Source organism: Gopherus evgoodei, chromosome 1, assembly GCF_007399415.2.
Source record: "Gopherus evgoodei ecotype Sinaloan lineage chromosome 1, rGopEvg1_v1.p, whole genome shotgun sequence".
Lineage (NCBI taxonomy): Eukaryota > Metazoa > Chordata > Testudines > Testudinidae > Gopherus > Gopherus evgoodei.
In genome coordinates, this window is record NC_044322.1 from 293,216,265 (window position 1) to 293,236,970 (window position 20,706).

General features: G+C 44.4%; 1 protein-coding gene across 5 annotated transcripts in view; it reads right to left on the reverse strand.

Moving 5' to 3' along the window:
• SYT1 (synaptotagmin 1) overlaps positions 1–20,706 on the reverse strand; it is a 526,016-nt gene that overhangs the window by 250,985 nt on the left and 254,325 nt on the right. The gene's annotated exons all lie outside the window — the stretch shown is intronic.

Sequence of the window (20,706 nt, forward strand, 5' to 3'; positions counted from 1 at the left end):
GGATTTAATACCCTGCTCAGCCACACACTTTCTGTGCAAGTCATTGTATCCTGTGCCTCAGTTCCCCAGATGGGGATAGCCCTGCTTATCTCGTGGGGGTGTTGTGAAGATAAAAATCAATTAATTATTGTGAGATAATACTGTAATGAGATCCACATCAGCATCTAGATAGAAAGCTAATAGCAGCACTGGTATTAAAAGAAACATCCTGTCAAAAGAGTGAGAGGGCGTTCAACTGGGAGGACTCGTGGTGAAAAAACTCTGGATCCAACAAGCTCTCCCCAGCAGTCCTCAAGTTTTACTAGTGGTGCACTCAGTGCTTCCATCTCTAGAAAATTATAAACCTATCCCAAAAGGAGGTGTCATCTAACTCCTTTGAGCCCAAGCTTTATCCACTTGTTTGCTTATCCAAGAAAGTCAAAGGGAGTTTCGCATAAAGAAATACTATTGGAGAGTTTAACCCTAACATAACTAATTTTCATCTATTCCCTAAAGTGACTTGGTATGTCACTGGACTCCACTGCAGGTTAAAAACAGTTTACCACGCCACACCTTTTATAACTGGTAATCAATAGGCAGAAGGGCTTCCAAAAGGCAAGGAAAAGATTGTTTTACAGCAAGCTGTGGTAGTTTAAAGTAATAAGATAAGCCACCTGGAGATGCTTCAGGACCAAACAAACACATGGTGAGTCAATTGAAAATGATTCCTCCTAGACTTTTGAGAGGGTCAGGATTACAAGGACACCTTAAATGGGAATCCCCACCATGTAAGCTCTGTGCTGCCTGGAGTGAGTAGAGACAGCATATGTAAGTTGACCTGAACTCTGCCCAATATAGGGTTATCTTCTTCTTGCTCCTAAGCCTGCCTTACCCCTCTCCTCTCTCCTTTGCAGATCCCAACTCTATGGACAGCTTTCTGTAGGATTTTAGGAAGGAGCGATAGTGCCCTGAAGGTAACTGGTTCTTACCTATCTATGCAGAAATGCAAGATATGTGGCTGGGGAAAGGGCTACATGAGAACGTGCTCTGGCCCAAGGTCCTGTGATGTGTCAAAAGTATAACACTTTTGTATTATTTTATAAAGTAAGATCGATACAACATGCAAAGGAGTTTGCCAACAAATAGTTAAAACAATCAAACAATTCTCACTCAGAAGCAAGCGGGCGGGATCCCTGGAGATGATCATATAGACAAGCTCTCAGAGTGTTTTCTACCAGGTTCTGAAATCCCTTAGCTCCCATTAACACCAGTGGGTGTTGTGGATGCTCAGCAACTTGCCGGATGGGAGCCATATTTGGCAAGCGTGAGATGTGATAGGCTATTGTCTCTCACACGGAGGGCTCATTGGAAATAATACAAGGATTATTCACAGCAGTTAATTTCAAGCAGCTTTCCGTCATAGCCCATAGTAATCAAGCTAGATAGGCCTCACACAGAAACTATACCATAACTTCAATAAAAATTACTGAATAATTTCCTGATCTTGTGTCCAAGTCCACTCCTTTATCTTCTTAAGAGAAATTAACTCACATCTTCAATCCTTGGAAATCACAACAATACTAACACACTATTTTATATGCCATTTATTACTGATGTGACAATTTATTTTAGCAACACATTATTCCACATTGCAAAGTTATGAATGTATCCAATGACAATGGAAATGTACAGATTTAGGGATTTCTTACATTGATTGTTTTAGGGTCTTCCAAAATCTAAGCTTTTCTTTTACAGTGAGGAGGCTGCTAGCCCTTCTGCTTGTGAAGATAACCTTTGCAAAGTAAAACAATGGTCTATCATCTTGCCTAGCCTGCAACCTAACAGATTGACATAATAGCACCAAGGAAAAAAAGTATGAACTTCCTCATTCATCTGATTGTGGTTGGAGCTTCAATTGTTAAGTTTTTAATCTCAAAATGTAAATGTCAATGATGTCAACCACTTCTCTGTTAATGATGGAGCAAATACATCTAGTGAATGCACTTTTCTAAGGGCACATGAAAGATACCTGGCACTAACTGACATTCCATTTATATGAAGGGATGTTCTACAGAAAAACTGTTGCCTGCACTGTCATACAGGCACTTTCAAAGCAGCCACAGCTAGGACAGTTAAACAACAAAGTGAGACAGCTGGGTTGACTTTCCATTTAACTCAGAGACAATGTGAAAAAAATATCACCAAAAAATCCCCTTTAAGAAAGTGATCACATCTTGCCATTTGTAACCTTTTATCTAAGTTTAACAGATGCAGTATGCTTCTAACATGGAAAAATGTGCAAACTAGATGAACTCTCTGACAACTGAAATTTGCTCATTTTTATACAGAAAAAGGAGAGGTCCTTTACAAAATCTTGAAAGAAATCTCCATAAAATGATGTCCCTTTTCAAACATATCATTTGAAGCTAGTTTAACCAAAAGAGATCATCTCTCACTAATGAAACAATCATGCAAAAGAGCAACTTCAAAGTCTACACATTCTACCAAAGTTTCTTAAAACATTTCAAAATGCAGTCAGATTTAACCAGTGAATTTTACACACACGTTATCAAACTTGAAAATATGTATGCAGTGTTGCTGTAACTGTCTTGGTCCCAGGATATTAGAGAGACCAGCTGAGTGAGGTAATATCTTTTTTTGGAACAAATTCTGAAGCTGAGAGAAACAAACTTCTGAGCTACACAGAGCTCTGAAGAAGCTCAAAAAATTGTCTCTCTCACCAACAGAAGTTGGTGCATTAACAAAATATAACCTCACCCACCTTGAAAATGTCTTTCCCCTCTACTTTTATGAAGCTGAAATTGTTGATAGAATGGAAAGAGGAGGTTATTCAAGGAGAGACAAGAACAGGAGTGGGGCAGAGCCATGTAGTGTCATAATGGCTTTCACAAGACTCTTGAACTTGATGTGGAGGAGAAGAGAGATTCAAAGACAAGATGTGGTCAGAGGAACAGAACATAAGATCTTTGCTGTTGGTTTTGTATGGGCTACTGGGAGGGGGCACAGCAATGCGTGTGTTGTGCGTATCAGTGAAGAGGAAGTGACACTGACAAAGATGGAAAAGATAATGAGAACCTGGATGAGAGATTTAGGTCTTCAGAGCGCCAGAGAGTTGAATGTTAGAAATGTTGGTTAGAATTGCTTGAATAACTTTTTTTTGTTCCTATTGAATAAAAAAAAATGAACCATTTAATTACTAATAATTACCCACACGTAGATTTGGTGTAAGTGGCCATCATGGTTTGTTTTAGAGTTTGAGAAATGAACATGCAGTATGAAATTCATGAAGATTCAGATGCCTACGCCTGCACTCAGCATATATTATTTAATCTGCTGAAACTGTTTTCATCCTGGCCCACAAGTATAGACTATCAAGTCAGGTACTTGCTCACCTGAACTAAGTAGCATTCGTTCTTCGATATGTTTATTTTGTGCTTAGATTGATTTTTAAAACACCATCTTTATATTACTTATGTCACTGAGATGCATTAGGGATAGCTACTAGCAGCACTGAGCAAGCACATATATATAAAATGGCTAACTGGGAGGCACAAGAAACTGGTGAATAGGCAATATTATTCATATTGATAACAGATAATGCAACCCATATGATAATTTTATTTATATGTGCTAAAATATCTATATAGTCCATGAAATCTCTACACATATTCCCTTAATACCCACAATAGGTGAAATCTTGACCCCGCTGAAGTCAATCACAAAATTCCCATTGATTTCAATGGGACCATGATCTCACTCATTGAATTTAAATGTTGAGCTGTTTCAAAACAATATTATAAAAATTAAATAAGTCCCTTTTATGTTTTATATTCTGTGTGACATTTCTTGGATTATACCAACTGAAATAAACCACTGAATTTGTTCTAAGAGAGGTAATCATGATTTCTTTCTCCCCCTCCAACAAATTTTTACATATGATTCTTGTAGAGACTGCTTGTTGCTAGAGGAGTTGCTGTAGATAAGGGAAGCAATAATTAGTGCAAGAAACTTCACTTGGGGTGTATATTGAAACGAGATTTCAAACCTTATTAATTTTTGGAATAGAGAATAATGGAGGAAAATATAAAGCAATAAAATACTATGGAAAGAAAATGTAAGAATTAGACAGGGGTGAAAGTAACTTAGAAGATTTACCAGTACTCTGGAGTCCTCAAGAGGGGGCGGGGCCTTGACCAGAAGAGGTGGGGCCTCGACCAGCAGAGGCAAGGCCTTTAAATCGTTGGGCACTTTAAATCAGGATTTAAAGGGACCAGGACTGGGGCTGTGGTAGCAGCAGCTGGGAGCCCCGGGTCCTTTAAATCACCCTCAGAATTCCCAGCTGCAGAGCCCCTTTAAATCACCATCAGAGGGTGCTCCCGGCTGCTGCCACTACCCCGGGGCCCCGGGCTCTGGTGGAGCTTTAAAAGGCCTGGGGCTCCACTGCAGTAGTGGCAGCTGGAAGCCCCTGGCCCTTTAAATCACTGCCAGAGCCCCACTGCCGCTACCCCAGGGCTCCAGCAGTGGGGCTTGGGTGGCAATTTAAAGGGCCCCAGAGGGTAGCGGCAGTGGGAGCACTGGGCTCTTTAAATTGCCACATGAGCCCCGCTGCCAGAGCCCTGGGGTAGCAGCAGCAGCTGGGGGCTCCAGCAGTGATTTAAAAGGCCTGGGGCTCTGGCTGCTGCTACCGCCCCGGGCCCTTTAAATCGTCACCGGAGCCCTGCTGCCGGAGCCCTGAGGAGGTGGCAGCGGGGCTCCAGCGGCTATTTTAAGGGCTGGGGTGGTAGCGGCTGCCGGAGCCCCGGGCTGTCTAAATAGCCACCAGAGCCCCGTCGCTACCCTAGGGCTCCGGGGATGATTTAAAGGGCTCAGGGCAGTAGCTGCGGCTTGAGTCCTGGGCCCTTTAAATCACCGCTACCCCAGGACTCTGGCAGCAATTTAAAGGGCCTGGGGCTCCAGCCACTGCTGGGAGCCCCAGGTCTTTTAAATTGCCACCAGGGGAAACCGATCCACCTCAGTACGCTGTACCGGGGTATACTGGCTTACTTTCACCTCTGGAATTAGATGATTAAGCTTTTACATTTTCTTTGTAACTTCTACTCTTACTTGCTGTGTAACTAAATATTTTAGTTGATTGCAATTTGAATAATTAGCTTTTGCACACACAAAAGATTCATTAGTAGATTATTTTACGTTTCCTATGTCAACTCTCTTTATAAAGTTTTGGGAAATGCATGCTATAATTTTCCCTACATCACAGAGTGTGAGTATATTTCTTAAGTAATAACTCACAAGTTGTATACGTATAGATACAGATTAACTCAGGTACAGTGAATGTCTGAGTGCTTTGAACTAGACTAGAAATGAAAGATACTATAATTGCTACCCGTATATTGCACCATAAGATTATGCACTACTTTTGTTTAAATACCTCGTATATTTGCACCTCCTGCATTCTTTTCTCCCTGGGGTGAAGAGGTCTCTGGACTACCCCACAAAATGGAAAAAATAGTAACCATAGTGATTAATTTGTAATGGAAGAGATGCCAGGGCTTAGCCCCAGCAAGCTCTGGCACAAATTAAGCACTGGTTGGTTAGCCAGCTGGTCAGTGGCTGATGGCCGGGAGCCCGGAGGAGCTGGGGCTAAGAACTGCCATGCCTAGAGGCGCCGAGGCTCAGCCCCAGCAAGGCCCAGCACAAATTAAGCACTGAGTAGCCAGCAATATAAAAATAAAGTATTAAGAATGCCATTTTCTCTGGCCCCGTTATAAGTCATAAGCAGTGTTCCCGCTCATTTTTTTTCCATCCATGTGTGGAATGAAATTTTCTATGTGCCTAATTTTAAGCCACCCATTTTTGAAAACCTTTGCCTTAATTTCTGTGTTCCGCAGTTTCCCCATCTGTCAAATGGAGATAATAATGCTCTCCTACATTTACAAAGCACTTTGAGATCCTGGATGAAAGGTGCTATGCAAGTATTATCATGATACCATTGTTAGGAATAGGCCTGCTTGCTGTAGTTACTTTCAAATCAGTACACACACGGGGGTTAAAAGTTCATCTGAACATCACTGGGTTCACATTCTGTTTAGGGGATGGAAATGAAGGGACAGAGAGAAAAATCCAGTGTGTGTATGTGTCGGGGGGGAGGGGGGGAGAAGAGTAGAAAATGGAACAAAGCTTGAAGAGGGACAAATAAATATCAAGAGTCTGTAAAACAAGTAGCTGAGAAGGCGAGAGAAAATTTCAATTAAAAATGTTGTTAATTTACTTTATTAGGGCACTGGATTGTCAGTCTAGCTTTTGAGGGATTTTCTTCTCCTTAATACTGTACCTAACACAGAACGCTGACTTTGTATTAGTTTCTGTTTTTTTAAAATGAGACCTCTCTTGGCAAAGATCCACAGCTATAAATTAAAAGAAATTATTCACAAACCAACCAGATTTGTGATCACTGTGAGCCCCCAAAATAATTTGAAAGGTAAATTAAAAATCTGAAACTCCACAAAGTTCCTTTCCTCTAATTGTGATGTCAATCTTTAATAGCGAGAACTGTGCACGCATACAGAAATATAAAACCACTCCATTATACTCACAGCTTTGCAGTAAGCAGCAGGATTAGTCAGTTAACTACAAGATTAAAGTGGTGCCACCTACGCCATTTGGATCCAGTTCCTCAGTAGTATAAATATGTAAAGTCAAGATTTTCAAAAGCAGGTAGTTCTTTCGGGTGATTCAATTTTGGGGTGCCCAACTCAAGACATCTTCAGAGGTCTGATTCTTAGGAAGTGCTGAGCACCCCTTCAAAGGACCAGATGAGAACCCAAAAATTGAAGTGCCCCAAATCACTAGTCGCTTTTTAAAAAAATCTTGGTTTAGCCCCTTATAATTTCTGAAAATACCACCACCACCACTGACTTTCACAAGAAAGAAGCAGCAAGTTCAACTTTGTTAGAAAAGGGAGTCTCATGTGTGTTGGTGTCACGTCATGCCATTTTCCCACTGCTCAGATGTATTCTCATCTCCTTTTTCAGAAACACCACACCATTCATATTACAAATGTGTCTAACCTTTTCACTGGACCAACTCCATGTTAGACATGGCACTAAACTGTTTCGAAGTCACTGGGTACATCTACGCTGCAATTAAACATCCGTGGCTAGTCTGTGTCAGCTGACTCAAGTTAAGGGGCTCTTTAAATTGTGATGTAGGTGTTCAGGCTTGGGTTGGAGCCTGGGCTTTGGGACCCCACGAGGCAGGAGAGTCCCAGAGCCCAAGCTCCAGCCTGAGCCCGAATGTCTACATCACAATTAAACAGACCCATAGCACGAGCCTCGCGAGCACAAGTTAGCTGACAAGGGCCAGTCATGGTGTTTAACTGCAGTGTAGACATACCCAGTGATAAATTGGGAGAAAATGATCTTTAATACTTATGGACCAAAGTCTTAAAGGATAAAGCATAAGATTAGGTATTAGTTGGTGTCTGGTGTAGACCACCAAATCACACAAGGGAACAAAATAACCAGCTCCACATATCTGTCTAGATTGTGTAGGGGAAAAAAAGCTGTGTGATCACGGGGGACTTCAATTTCAGAGATGTATGCTGGACTCTGGAAGGTCTCATGCTGTCAGTACTAAAACATCACTGAAATTTCTAAATATTATGGATGATAATTTCCTAACTCAAGTGTTGCATCCAACAAAGGAGAATTTTATATTAGACCTCATCTTGATAAAGGAACTGACCACAACTAATGGTAATTAGGTACAACTGTTCATAACATATACAATGTGCAAACAGAATGAAGTCCAGACCAGTGATATATAAGTGGTGCTTTAAAAGGGCTAATTTCACAAAGCTGAAAACACATTATGAGCAAAATCAATCGAGATGAAGAATTTAAATCAGAAGAATGTGAATGATCATTGCGAATCATTTAAGAACACATTACTAGATGCCCCAAAAGACACAATCCTACAATTAAGGAAGAAAGTCGTATTGGCTAAAAATCAAGCTGATTTAGGGGGAAGTGAAGACAGTTATAAAAATAACATATAACAAATGAAAGAAAGGGGAAGTTGATAGTAATATGTATAAATCAGAACTCTAGAAAACTGATAAGGGAAGCCAAGGAACAGAAGGCGAAATCTATGGCCAGCAGTGTTAAGGACAACAAAGAGTTTTTAAAGTATATTAGGAACAAAAAGAATCCTGACAATGATATTGGTCCATTACTAGATGGAAATAATAGAATTATCAATAATAATGCAGAAAAAGCAGTAGAGTTTAATAAATATTTCTGTTCTGCATCTGGGAAAGAAAGATGATGTAATCATATTATGATAACTCTTCCCATTGCACTAATATCTCAGCAGGATGTAAAACAGCACCTAACAAATTTAGAAAATTTTAAACCAGACGGTCTGATTAACTTGTATCCAAGAATTGTAAGAGAACTGGCTGAGGAACTCGATGGACATTAATGTTGATTTTCAACATGGAGCCCGGGGGAAGTTCCAGAAGACGGGAAGAAAGCTAATGTCATTTCAATATTTAAAAAGCATTAACGGTATGACCTGGGTAATTATAGGCCTGTCAGTCTGACGCTGATCCCGGGAATGGTAATGGACAGGCAGATAAGGGACTTGATTACTAGAGAATTAAAGGAGGGTAATGAAATTAGCAAAAAACAACATGGATATATGGAAAATAGATCCTGTCAAGCTAACTTGATTAGGTTGCAAAATTGGTTAATAAAGGTAATAGTGTTGAGATAAAGTACTTAGACTTCTGTAAGGCATTTGACTTGGCATAGCATGATATTTATATTAAAAACTAGAAAGATATAACATTAACATGACACACATTAAATGGATTAAAATCTGGATAACTAATAGGTCTCAAAATGTAACTGTAAAGAAATAATTGAATGGGTGTGTTTCTCATGGGGTCCCAAAGGGATTGGTTCTTGACCCTCTGCTATTCAATATTTTTTATCAATGACCTTAAAGGAAAATATAAAATCATCACTGATAAAGTTTGCAGATGAGACAAAAACTGGGGGAGTTGTAAATAACTAAGAGGATAGGTCACTGATTTAGATCGATCTGGATCACTTGGTAAGCTGGGCACACGTAAATGGTATGTATTTTAATATGGCTAAATGTAAATATGTTCATCTAGGAACAAAGAATATAGGAAACAATTGCATGATAGGGTACTCTCTCCTGGGAAGCAGTAACCCTGAGAAAATTTGGGGTCATAGTGGATAAACAGCAGAACATTAGCTACCAGTGCGATGCCGTGGCCAAAAGGGCTAATGCAGTGTTTCCCAAAGTGTGGTACGTGTACCCCTGGTGATATGTGAAAGGGTTTCATGGGGTATGCAGCCCGTTCACCCCAACTGGCAAGGGGCTGGCAGTGGGCTGAGCCAGGCCATCGGCGGGACCCTGGGTGGCAAGGGGCCAGCAGTGGCCTGATGGGGGCCAGCGGACAGAACCCCAGACCTGCAGCAGGCTGAGTGGCTCAGCCTGCTGCTGGTCTGGGGTTCCGTCTGCTGGCTCCTGCCAGCTGGGTTCCGGCTGCTGGCCCCGCTCAGCTTGCTGCCGGCCAGGGGTCCTGTTCACCCAGGCCGGCAGTGGGCTGAGCGGGGCTGGCGGCTAGGACCCCAGATCCACAGCGGGCTGCGTGGCTCAGCCCACTGCTGGCTCAGGGTTCTGTCCGCCGGTCCCACTCAGCCCACTGCTGGCTGGGGGTCCTGTTCACCCAGGCCAGCAGCGGGCTGAGCTGGGCCGGTGGACGGGACCCCGGGTGGCAAGGGGCCAGAAGTGGCCAGAGTGGGGCTTCCCCCACAAATTATCTTCATTGGAGAAGGGGTACGCCAGTAAGACAAATGTCTCAAAAGGAGTACACAAGTGTTGTTAAGTTTGGGAAACATTGGGCTAATGCAATCTTTGGATACATAAACATGGGAACTTTAAGTAGAAATACAGAGGTTATTTTACCTCTGCATTTAGTATTGGTGTGACTACTGCTGGAATACTGTGTCCAGTTCTGGTGTCTACATTTCAAGAAGCATATTGATTAATTGGAGAGGGTTGACAGAAGAGCCACAAGAATTATTAATGGATTACAAAACATGCCTGTGATGGGGCACTCACCTCCTGTGTGCCTCCTAGCAGTTAAGTGTGGGGTGCACTCTTTTTTTCCCTATTCCTAATGTCCCCTGTAGATTGGTGACCTCGCTAAGCAGGTCTTCAGTGGCTCAGCTCTTCAGCCAAGTCTCACAGTCAAAACAGATGAACCTCTTCTGGGGTAGCAAAAGTCCAAAACCAAAACTAAACAACCCTTATCTGCTCTTACCAGAGTCTTCAGCCCCATCTCTTGGCCCTTTAAATCCCGTCACTTGAGCTTCTAAGCAAGCCTTATCCTATTCTTGGGATTCAGACCACTTCGCTACTGGTCCGTGGGTGAACCCGGGCCTGCCCACCACTCCACGCTGTAACTCAGGACCCAATAAACAGCATACATGTACTGCTACCTCCAGTTTGCTGCTGCTATTTCCTGGGCCTTTTCTCACACAAGCCCTTTCCTCTTCACCCTTACCTCAGAGCCCACGTTCTCAGATCCTCTTCATCCTTGCTGAATGCAAATGACACCAGAACACATCTTCTGATTCTTGAGCTTCTGTGACCAGCAAGGGGCACCCTTCCTTCTTTGCTCCACTGGTACCAACCAGGAAGTGACCTGTTCAGGCCCTGCAGCTGCTTTTATCGGAGCCAGCTGGGTTCTGATTGGCTGCTTCTATGCAGGCTCTCTAGGCACGGCTGAAGGACACACCTTTGCTGCTCCTCTCCTGGGGTGGGGTGTGGTAGGACAACAGATTCTCCAGCAAAGGGTCTCAAAGGTCCAGGTACACCCCTGTGACACTTTGCATCCCAAAGCACCCCGTACTTATGATGATGATGTAATTATATGTTTTGTGCGAAGTATGCCTTATGAGGTATCATTCTAAAAGTCTTGATCTGCTAAACATTAATATCTTGTTGGATTGTGTGTGCTATCATTGCATGTGAAGGTATGATGTCTTACTATGTGTGAGTTACTAAAGTATGACGTGAGGCTGGAAACACCCCAAACCAGCCTTTCAGGTACAACAATGGAGTAGCCAGACAGAGTTAATTGCTCTCATCAACATCCATCAAGGGAAGGCGGCAAGGAGTTCTGTGGCACCTTATAGACTAACAAATGTATTGGAGCATGAGCTTTTGTGGGTGAACGGACAAAGTGGGTATTCACCCATGAAAGCTCATGCTCCAATACATTTGTTAGTCTATAAGGTGCCACAGAAGTCTTTGCAGCTTTTACAGATCCAGACTAACACGGCTACCTCTCTGGTATTTGACATCAATGGAAGAATCCACTCACACAGGAACTCTGTTTAAGGAGGCCTCCTCTGAGGGAGCATGGACATAATGGAGGCTGTTTGACCAATTGGGGCGGATCCCCGACATCACATGCATAGAGTTTCCAGCAAGCTGGAAGAAACTATAAAAGATGGGGAGTGACATCATGACTTGTCTTTACTCCCCTAGAACTCAACACCTGAAAGAACCTCTGGAAAACAAAGGACTTTGAATGGGGGAGGAAACCTGTACCTCAAGAATCTGTAAATCCGCTCGTATCATCAGTCATGGTGAGATGTTGCTGAATCAAATCCTAGGTAACCTGCTTTGGTCTGTTTGTTATCACTTCAAATCTATCTTTCCATAGTTAATAAACTTGTATTAGGTTTATCTTACCCAGTGTGTTTTTGAGTGAAGTGTTAGAGAATCTTAGCTCTGCTAACAAAGGCTAGTGTATATCTGCCTCACATTGAGGGGGGACCAGACTAATTAATAAGCTTGCACTGCACAGATCCCTATGCAGTGCAAGATGGTATATTTCTGGGTTTATATTCCAGTAGGATGCAAGGCTGGGACATTGGCTGATGCCTCCATTGGTGGTCCATGAGTGGCTTAAGTATAGGGTTACCAGATAGCAACTGTGAAAAAAAAGGGATCGGAGGTAATAGGCACCTATAAAAAAAAAAGTCCCCAAAAATGGGACTGTCCCTTTCAAAACGGGACATCTGGTCACCCTACTTAGGTAAAGCACTCGCATGACTCAGTTGAGGGTTTCGCATCATCTGCTGTCTTGTTGAATGATAGGGCCTGGAGGGGCTGGATGTGTGTCATCAGCAAAAGCAGAGTGAGAGGCCAATAGTTTAATAGTTAGGCGTCACAGTGGTTTCAACAACTTCCAGGCTTCATCCTGGGGGTACATCCCGTCACAACCCCATCACAATACCCTATAACGATAGACTCAAAGAGCTCAATCTATTTAGCTTAACTAAGAGAAGGCCAACGGCTAACTTGATTACAGTCTATAAGTATTAAATATTTGTTCCCTGTGTGCATAATGGGCTCTTCAATCTACCAGAGCAAGGTACAATACTATCTAAAGGCTGGAAATTGAAGCAAATAAATTCAGACTAGAAAAATGGTGTAAATTTTTAAAAGTGACGGTAATTAACTACTGCAACAACTTACCATGGATGCAGCAGATTTTCCATCACTGACAATTTTTAAATCAAGATTGGATGTTTTTTCTAAAAGATATAGTACAGGAATTATTTTGGGGAAGTTCTATGGCCTATATTATACTGGAGATCATACTAGATCACAGCCATCCCATCTGGCCTTGGAATCTATTAATCTATAACAGAGTAAAGCAAATTGGGAATATGTTTCTAATATTTCTTTCCCTTGCCTTATGTCAGACACATTTTGATGCTGTGCATAGGACAGCAGAAACAGTCACCAAATCACTAACACATCAAGAGACATAAATATGGCTTTATAAGAATTCATTTCAGTTTCCCCTGTGTGACCTATCAATCTACCTTTTCCATTTTTTCCAATTTAAACAGCAGCAACCATCTGCTTAGTAGATGTTGCTGGCTGGAGTTCTGCACCTTCATGCTTCAAAAGCCAGAGCATTTCTGCTGCTGACAGCTAACTGATCACATCCATGCTTGGATGTGAGTTTGTTCCTGAAGCATGATTGGGTGGAACTACAGTCAAACTTCATAAGATGCAATCAGTTCCATAACAGTATCTCTGGAACTAGTTGCTTCCAATTAAGGTTGAAAACTACCAGCTGAGGGACATGTGGACGAGCTGTTGGCAAAAGTTTACCATAAAAGAATGTCGAATATGTTGTTACAAAATGGAGAAGGGGAAGGGATAAAAGTGGTCGTACCATACTGTGTTTGAAATCTATATTCAAGCGGTGTCAAATATAAGCATAACCAGGACCGGCGTCAGTGTTTTTGGTGCCCTAGGCGCATGGCCATTTCGCCGCCCCGTGCGCTGGTCCCGCGGCTCTGGTGGAGCTGCCGCAGACATCCCTGCGGGAGGTCCACGTGAGCCGCGGGACCAGCGGACCGTCCACAGGAACGCCTGCGGCAGGTCCACCAGAGCCGCAGAACCAGCGGACCCTCCGCAGGCATGCCTGCAGCAGGTCAACCGGAGCCACCTGCCACTTCCCGGCAAAATGCCGCCCCCCAATAATCCAGGCGCCCTAGGCGATTGCCTAGGTCACCTAAATGGAAGCGCCGGCCCTGAGCATAACAAATAAATGGCAATAACATGGCAATTACAAGCCAGTAAGCCTAACTTCAGCACCATGCATATAGGTTGAAACTACAGGAAAAAACGGAATTATCAGAGATGCATAGATGAATACGATACGTTGGAGAGAGACAACATTTCTCACCGATCTAATATAATTCTTTGAGGGGAGTCAACAAGTATGTGGACGAAGACGATCCAGTTAATATGGTGTACTTGGACTTTCAGAAAGCCTTTGACAAGGTCCTCTCATGGAAACTGGTGAAAAGATGGGAAACAAAGGGTAGTAATAAATGGGTTTTTAATCACAATGAAGAGCAGTAAATAGCAGGGTCTGCCAAAGATTTGTACTGTGACCTGCGCTGTTTAACATATTCATAAATGACCTGGGGAAAAGGGGTGAACAGTGAGGTGGAGAAATTTGCAAATGATACAGATTATCAAGATAGTTAAGTCCAAAGCTGACTGTGAAGAATCAGAAAGGAATCTCAGAAAAATGGATGACTGGAACACAAAATGGCAAATGAAATTTAATGTTGATAAATGCAAATGGACATTGGAAAAGATAATCCCAGATATATAAAGTAAATGATGGGGTATAAATTAGCTGTTACCACTCAGGAAAGAAATTTTGGGATCAATGCGGATAGTTCTCCAAAAATATCTGTTCAGTGTGTAGAGGTAGTAAAAAGCTAACCGAATGTTAAGAACCATGAGGAAAGTGACAGATAAACACACGTAGTAAAGGCCACTACACAAATCCATGGTACATCCATGCCTGGATTATGGCATACAGTTCTGGTCCCTCATCTCAAAAATATATATTAGAATTGAAAAAACAGAGAGAAGGGCAACCAAAATGCTTAGGGGCATGGAAGCACTTCCATAAGAAGAGAGACAAAAAAAGACTGGAATTGTTCTCTTAGAACAAGAGACAACTAAAGGGGGATATGACAGAGATCTATAAAATTATGAATGGTGTAGAGAAAGTGAATAAGGAAGTGTTATTTACCTTTCACATAACACAATTGGAGTCACCCAATCAATTAATAGTCAGCATGTTTAAAACAAGCATAAGAGTACTTCACAGAACACAGTCAACCCATGGAATGCATTGCCAGCAGATGTTGTGAAGCCCCAAAGTATAACTGGGTTAAAAAAAAGAATTAGATAAGTTCATGGAGGACAGGTGCACTAATATCTACTAGCCAACATGGTTAGAAACAGAATTCCAGTCTCTGGGTGTCCCTAACCCTCTGACTGCTAGAACCTGGAACTGGATGACAGAAGATGGATAACTCAATCAATTCATTTCGATGGAAACATCTGGCACTGGATACTGAAACAAGAAAGGATACTGGGCTACATAGACCATTGGTCTGACTGAGTATGGGCATTCTTATGTTCTTATTATATCAATATTTTCATTTAATGCCAGACACACTGGTTCATCTATGTTAGAATTTAGAGTTCTAGCATTTGTATATAAGCACTTATACATTTTGTCAATATTCAGTTATTTGCCTTCATGTGTTCTATTTAAATGGGACTCTTTTACATATGACTGTTCCTCACTAGCTCCTACCAGGACATTACAACTTCTTTCCTATCCTCTTTACGAGGATACAGAGCTCCTTCTTTAATAAATGTGTAACCCACACATCTCCTGGGTGTGGAACTCTGTCCCACAGAGTGGCACTGAGACCACTTAGTGGTTAATGAATCTGCTCTACAGCCTTAGCTAACAGCCACATGGCTTTTAGCGCATGCAACAGAGGGTCATGCATTTAGCTCCAGAGGTCCCAGGTTTGATCCCACCCACCTATGACCAGTGGCTGTCAGTGTTACAAATGCATCCTTAGGGGATGTCTCCACTCAAACCGTGTGCTCCTCTGCACCTGTCAGTTTTATCCCAGCCTTTATTTTAAAAAACATTATATGCCAGAAATCTGTTTTTTTCATGTAGGTGAAGCCAATCCTTCCTGTATAGGTTCTTGCTTTTCAAAAAGGTTCCTCAGTTTCTAATAATCCTAAATCCCTCCTTCTTACACCATCGTCTCTTCCATGCATAGCGACCTTGCAGTTCTGCTTGTCTTCCTGGCCCTGTGCGTGGAACTGGAAGCATTTCATAGAATGCTACCATGAAGGTTCTGAACTTTAATCTCTTATCTAGAAGCTCAAATTTGGCCTTCAGAACCTCTCTTCTACTTTTCCGTATGTCATTGGTACATACTTTGCTGCCACACCACTAGCTCCTCCCCAGCACTGCATATAAGTCTATCTAGATGTCTCAAAAGGTCTGCCACCTTCACATCTTGCTGGCAATTACCCATGCAGTTCTCCCAGTCATCACAAACTCAACTATTTATATTTCTAATAATCAAATCCCCCATTAATATTATCAGGCTCTTCCTAGTAACTGGGGTTCCCTCGCCTAGAGGGATAGCCTCAGTACAAGAGGATACCATCATATCATCTGAAAGGAGGGTCCAAACTATGGGATTCTTTACCTCCACTCCAGCCTGAAGGCCTCCTACCCTGAGAGACTTTAATCTTTCTTAACAGTACACAACCTATAAGATTGGAGGTGGGAAAGCTCTATTGTGTCTCTGAAAGTTTCCTCTATGTACTGTTCTGTCTCCCTTTGCTCCTCCACTTCAGCCATTCTGGTCTCAGGATTCTGTACGGTGTCTCTGAGGGCCAAGAGCTGCTTGCATTGTATGCACACATATGCCTCCTGCCCACGAGACCGGTAATCATGTATTCTGCATTCAGAGCAATAACCTGGATAACCTCAATCTTCTGCAGGACTTCTGTCTGCCTCATTTTCACTCTTGCAAGGTGTATTTTTGGGCACGGGAGATGGAGGGTTATTGGCCTAAGTTTAGAGTATGTTTGTTGAGTGTAACTGCCTCTCACACTCCCTTTTTAAACTCCCTCAAAAAAATCCTGTTTGCTGCTCTTGCCACTTAGGAGCTGCCTTTTTAAACCCCTGTTCATCCTGACTTAACGCCTGCCCCCTCCCTCCCTTCAAGGAAAGTTTAAAGGTAGAGGAAACAAAAGACTGGAAACTAAAGCCTTGTTAGTAAGCTCTCAGGCCTTGTCTACACTACAGAGTTGCAGCGCTGGTGAGGGGGTTACAGCGCTGCAACTTAGGATGTGTACACACTTGCACAGCACGGCCAGCGCTGCAACTCCCTGTTTGCAGCGCTGGCTGTACACCCGGTTGAGCCTCGGGTGTAGAGGATCCAGCGCTGGTCAGCAAGTGTAGACACCCACCAGCGTTTTTGTTGACCTCCGTGGCATAAGCAGGTATCCCAGCATACCTTAGAAGCCTCTCTGGTAATCATGAAAACTCCACTGCCCTGGGCTCACCTGACCCCTCCTTTAAATGCCCCGGGAATTTTAAAAATCCCCTTCCTGTTTGCTCAGCCAGGTGTGGAGTGCAATTAATCAATCAATCACTCAGCGACCATGCCTCCACGCACCAAACGAGCCCCAGCATGGACCAATGCAGAGCTGCAGGACCTCATAAGTGTTTGGGGAGAGGAGGCTGTGCAAGTACAGCTGCGCTCCAGAAGGAGAAATTATGATACCTATGGGCAGATATCGCAGTCCTTGCTGAGAAGGGGCCATGAATGGGACGCGTTGCAGTGCAGGGTCAAAATTAAAGAGCTGAGGAGTGCTTACTGCAAAGCTCGTGAGGGAAATCGCCGCTCAGGAGCTGCCCCCACGACCTGCCAATTTACCAGGAGCTGAATGCCATACTTGGGTGTGACCCCACTGCCAATCCTAGGAGCACGATGGAGAGTTCAGAGCAGGGAGAAGTGGGGGAGGTTGTAGAGGACGGCGACAGTGAGGCTACTGGCGTGGAGGGAGACACCCCGGAGTCCCAGTACACATGCAGCCAGGAGCTCTTCTCAAGCCAGGAGGAGGCTAGCCAGTTGCAGCAGCTGGAAGTTGATGGTGAGGAAGAAGCTGAGGATCGTGCTCGGGGTAAGTAGATGTTTATGTTTTGGGAGAGGAGGATTTTGGTTATGGCTGCCTGCATGCATGCCTAAACGTGGAATAGCCCATTGATTTGCTCTATCACGTCTCTGTAATCTGCCTCGGTAATCTCTTGAAAAGTTTCAGCAAGAGCGTTTGCAATTTGCTTTCTCAAGTTGATCGGGAGAGCCACCGTGGTCCCTGTCCCGGTCAGGCTAACTCGTCCGATCCACTGTGCAGCAAGGGGTGGGGGGGACCATGGCTGCACACAGGCAAGCTGCATAGGGGCCAGGGCGGTATCCATATTCCTGTAGAAGACCCTCCCTCTCTTCCCAGGTAACACGCAGCAGTGATATGTCTGGCAGTAGGAAACCCTGTTGAGAGTTTAGAGATACTTGAGTGCAGGGCACCAGGTTCGCGTTTCCCCAGCCCATGGCACTCTGTTGTTAACCCCCCCCCCAGCACGTAGCCAGCCACGCGGTGTGCTCCGGTGTTCCCCACCCCCCCTCCAAGCAGGCATCCAGCTCCGCGGTGTGCTCCTGTGTTCTCCACCCCCCTTCCAAGCAGGCATCCAGCTCCGCGGTGTGCTCCGGTGTTCTCCACCCCACCTCCAAGCAGGCATCCAGCTCCGCGGTGTGCTCCGGTGTTCCCCACCCCCCCTCCAAGCAGGCATCCAGCTCCGCGGTGTGCTCCTGTGTTCCCCAGCCCCCCTCCAAGCAGGCATCCAGCTCCGCGGTGTGCTCCTGTGTTCCCCACCCCCACTCCAAGCAGACATCCAGCACCGCGGTGTGCTCCGGTGTTATGCACCCCCCTCCAAGCAGGCATCCAGCACCGCGGTGCTTCTCCCCCACCCTCACCAGCAGGACGGCGTGAACGCGGACCAAAGAACACCCCCCCTCCCAAGCAGCTCAACACCTTCCTGTTCACTACTGTCCCCTCTTCAGGACACCAGCTACCTCCTGTACCCATTGCTGATGAACCCTAGTGACCCATTGGTCAATTCCCACTCCCAAGGGGAAACAGGGGCAAAACCACTCACTCCATTGCTCGCCATGACTTAGCTTGCCTGCCCTCTCTGTGTTATGTGAGGTATGTGAGAAGGATGCTACCAAAAGTCTAAAAAGTCCTTCAACGTGTGATAATAAACAATGTAGCCTCTGTGTATTACATGGTTCTATCTCTCTTTTTTCTAGTGACCTTGACTACTGCAGCCGGATCACCGGCCTCATGTAGGTTGCAGAACTTGAGACGGAATCCTAGAAAATCAAAAGAGGAATTGATCAAATCTGTTATGAGCCACTACAACAGAGAAAGTAGGAAGACACAGGAATGGAGAGAGAAGACGTATGAATGGAGAGAGAGTGTACATGAATGGAGGCAAACAGAAAGCAGGAGAAAGGAATTGTCTGCCAAAAAACCCACAAAGCAGATGATAAGCCTCCTGGCTCGCCAAACTGAGTCTTTCGAGTCTCTTGTAGCCATGAAGACAAATATGTACCGTGGTAACCCACAGCCCTCCCAAAGCCCTCTTCCTTGTTCCCCAGTATTTCCACAAAACAACTTTCTCCAGCCGCCAGTTCCTTATTATCCCCAGCTGCCCCCAACACCTGTATGATCACCTACCAGCCCTGATAACTATAATTCTTACCCTGTTCACTCCACCCCCATTATTCTGCAGCATAGTAATCCTGAAGTGCAGCAGACATTGAATAGTGATCAAAATAGGGCATATTCAAACCTGTGAATGTACAGTCCACCACCCCAACCCCCTTGCCTGTTATGTACTGTATGTTGAATAAAGGTTTTTTTTCTTTTTCACTACGTTATATTATTGCTGGAAGTGGTAAATGTACACCAAGGTAAAGCAAAGCACATCAAATGCATCAAACATTACTGTTGGCTCTCAGCATCAAATTGCTCCCTTAAAGCATCCCTAATCCTTGAAGCCCTTTCCTGGGCCTCCCTATTAGCCCTGCTCTCTGGCTGAGCAAACTCATCCTCTAGGCATCGAACCTCGGAGGTCCATTCCTCACTGAATCTTTCACCCTTCCCTTCACAAATATTATGGAGGGTACAGCACGCGGATATAACAGCGGAGATGCTGCTTTCCACCAAATCTAGCTTCCCATAAAGACAGCACCAGCGTGCTTTCAAATGGCCAAAAGCACACTCCACAGTCATTCTGCACCGGCTTAGCCTGTAGTTGAACCGGTCCTTGCTCATGTCAAGCTTCCCTGTATATGGTTTCATGAGCCAGGGCATTAAGGGATAAGCGGGGTCTCCAAGGATCACAGTGGGCATTTCGACATCCCCTACTGTGTTCTTGCGGTCTGGGAAAAAAGTCCCGGCCCTCAGCCTCCTGAACAGGGAACTGTTCCTAAAGATGCGTGCATCGTGCACCTTTCCAGGCCATCTTGAGTAAATGTCAGTGAAACGCCCACGATGATCCACAAGCGCTTGCAGAACCATGGAGAAATACCCCTTGCGATTAATGTACTCTGATGCCAGGTGGGGTGGTGACAGAATAGGAATATGCGTCCCATCTATTGCCCCTCCACAGTTAGGGAAACCCATTTCTGCAAAGCCATCCACAATGTCCTGCACGTTCCCAAGAGTCATGGTTCTTCTTAGCAGGGTGCGATTAATGGCTGTGCAAACTTGCATCAGCACCATTCCAACGGTAGACTTTCCCACTCCAAACTGGTTCGCCACCGATCTGAAGCAGTCTGGAGTTGCCAGCTTCCAGATTGCAATAGCCACCTGCTTCTCCACTGGCAGGGCAGCTCTCAATCTCGTGTCCCTGCGCCGCAGGGTAGGGGCAAGCTCAGCACAAAGTGCCATGTTGGAACAGGAAGCGGAAAGACAATCACACTTCCTTCCCCTTCCCACAAGCCACAGCGCCGAAATGGGACGAGGTGCTCTGTGGGATAGCTGCCCACAATGCACCACTCCCAACAGCGCTGCAAGTGCTGTAAATGTGGCCACACTGCAGCGCTGGCCCTATACAGCTGTACTAACACAGCTGAAACTACCAGCGCTGCAAAACTG